Source organism: Cyprinodon variegatus, unplaced genomic scaffold (assembly GCF_000732505.1).
Source record: "Cyprinodon variegatus isolate N-32 unplaced genomic scaffold, C_variegatus-1.0 Scaffold553, whole genome shotgun sequence".
Classification (NCBI taxonomy): Eukaryota; Metazoa; Chordata; class Actinopteri; order Cyprinodontiformes; family Cyprinodontidae; genus Cyprinodon; species Cyprinodon variegatus.
In genome coordinates, this window is record NW_015151006.1 from 408,471 (window position 1) to 411,115 (window position 2,645).

Genomic DNA, 2,645 nt, shown 5'->3' on the forward strand with positions numbered 1-2,645 from the left:
AGTATTTTCAATGTTTTCTGGTTGCTGCATTGGTTTCTGTCCCGACCCTCTACCGACCAGCCTCCTTCCGCTTGGCAGCCACTCTCACCGCTGCAAGCTCCTACATTTTCCGCCTACGGACCTCTGACCTCTAAAGCATTGAAATAGTAGCAGATAAATGTGAACAAACCCTGACGCAGAGATGTCAAATACAGTGAAAACAGTGCAATTTTCAGTTTTATGGTGAAAAATGCCTCAGGAATGCATTTAGACTGTGTGTGTTCTATTCCCAGCTAGCTGGAAATATATATTTGTGGTACTTTAAGATGTTTATTGCCCTCCCCGGTAGAGGTGGTAAAAATCTTATTTAATCAGATATTATTTCGGCTGTTATATACTGTTTATGACACACAGTCCTACTAACTGTGTGTTAGAACAATAGATGAAAGAGTGATTCGAGCACTAATCATGGTCAAACAGTTAATTCTGCACATACATGGAATAAATAATCAACTTCTGTTCAAAACATAAGTGTTTATTTACAAAAATCATTCAGTTCCAAGTCAAACATATTTCAGTTTAAAACTCTTAACTAAACTAAACTACTATGTACAAAGAGGAAGGGGAAACATGGTTGAAAACTATATTACAATTTAAGATAGATTTTGAGTTTGAAACCAAAGTTTATCTGGAAGAATTTGGGGTATGATCAAATGAGCTTTTCACTAATTTAGAGAAATTGGAAGGTTTTCGGAGCAATCCACAATGTAAATCCATGAGGTGAATAAAACATTATTTTGCCAAATAATATTTTAATAAATGATTTGCTTAATCAGGAACCAATAACCTTTAGTCAAATGATTATTTACCGTCCTTGAAATAGCTAGCAGCGAATAGACATCAGGATTCCATGAAATGACTCTTGGTCATACTTGGTAATTGAAATGTAATGAGCATCTGAGGAACACATGAACACTGATGTTATATCAGTGTTTAAATCCTTACTGAAATAAAGCTTGTCCAAGCTTCAACAACAGCTCAAAACACATTACTGTAGCATAGCGTAGCATGCAGTTCATCCTGTTAACTTTGTCTTTACGCATCAGTAAACACATGATCAAAATCATCAAAAGACATGTTGTTTGTTCTGTCCCTAATTGTGCTGGACCTGCAATCCTTTTTGTCCTTGTCCATTTGGAAGGTTGAGTTTTCATCCAGCAGCAGCTTAACATAGCAAACAGGGTTTCTTTGTCTCCGTGGCTTACACGAGGCAGGCTTTCTCATCCAGTCTGGCTCTATAAGTTCTGAAACTCAAGAGACATGTGTGCAAAAATTCAGTTTTGCAGCAGTTTGGTTCCGAAAGGTCACTGTCATGACTTATCCTTGATCATTTTGGAGATCTTAGTCTTTCTGGGCCTGGATCTCTATTTTGGTGGAGACACTTCCGATGTGCACCACAGGCAGCTTCATGGGAAAAAGAGAGACATCTTGTGTGTTCTGTGGTTTTCACTGTCCTCATCACAGAGGGGGGTGACAAATCACACCTCTGCCTGTTAATTCACTAAAACTGTATTTTCTTCTCCGGTGATCATGTCAAGATGAAATATGGACACTGGTTCTTAATGTCCAAAAACCATGATCATGGCATTTGGCACAACAGATATTAGATAGAGCTTGGCCAATTGAGGCTTTATATGTGAGAGAGAGCATTTTAAATTCTATTCTGGGTTTAACAGGAAGCCAATAAAGAGAAGCTAGGATAGGAGAGATGTGATCTCTGTTTCTCAAGGAGATTTGGACTAACTGTTGGGATCTGGAGGTCTGTCCACCTTTCTCCAGCAGATGGCGCCCTAGGTCTCCTGGAGCTGAAGCTGACTACCACACCTGCGGCTCGTTTGCTCATCAGGAGACCAGCATTTAAGCAGTGGCAGAGCAACACTCAAGTGCCAGTGTTAAGCCAGTTACGATTAGCAAGCCTGAGCCAACCAACCTGTCTGATTCTCTGACTCCTCTGAAACCTGAACCAGAACCTAACCTAACCTGTTTTGTCCTCTCTGCTTCCTAGGAAGAACCTGACTGAACCCTGGAACTCTGGAAGAGTTTCTCAGCTGAAACCAGCTTGTCTGATCTCAGAAGAACCTTGAAAAGTCAAACTATCAGAACTTGCCTGCCCGCTCTCAAGAAGAGAACTGGAAAGTAACTCTGATCTGAACACTGCAAAGTCTGAAGTCAAGCCCTGCCTCTGCCAAGCCCTCTGCCTACCTTCTGCCTCTGGACCCTCCTGGTTCCCTCCCTCTGCCGCTCAGCCAAAATCACTGAACAGGTACAGACCTGCATTTACTCTACTAGCAAAAGAATTTGGATCTCAGCTAACCAAACTGTCCCTCTCTGCAGAGAAGCCTGTTGTGACCAGTCCTGGATCTGTTTCCAAACATCAGTACTTTATTCACATTGTGTTTCAATAAACTGTTGAACTTTTTCCTCTGAGTCCGTGTGTTCTGCATGTGGGTTAGAAACCTTGATCCCAACATGACATTAATATTGTCCACAGTCACTTCCCATACAAAATTGGGACATTGTTGGTTTTATGCAACTGCTCTATGGTCAAAGGGGAATTTAGTCAAATTTAAATTTCCAATGCAATAAAATAAAGTTTTAATACAAAG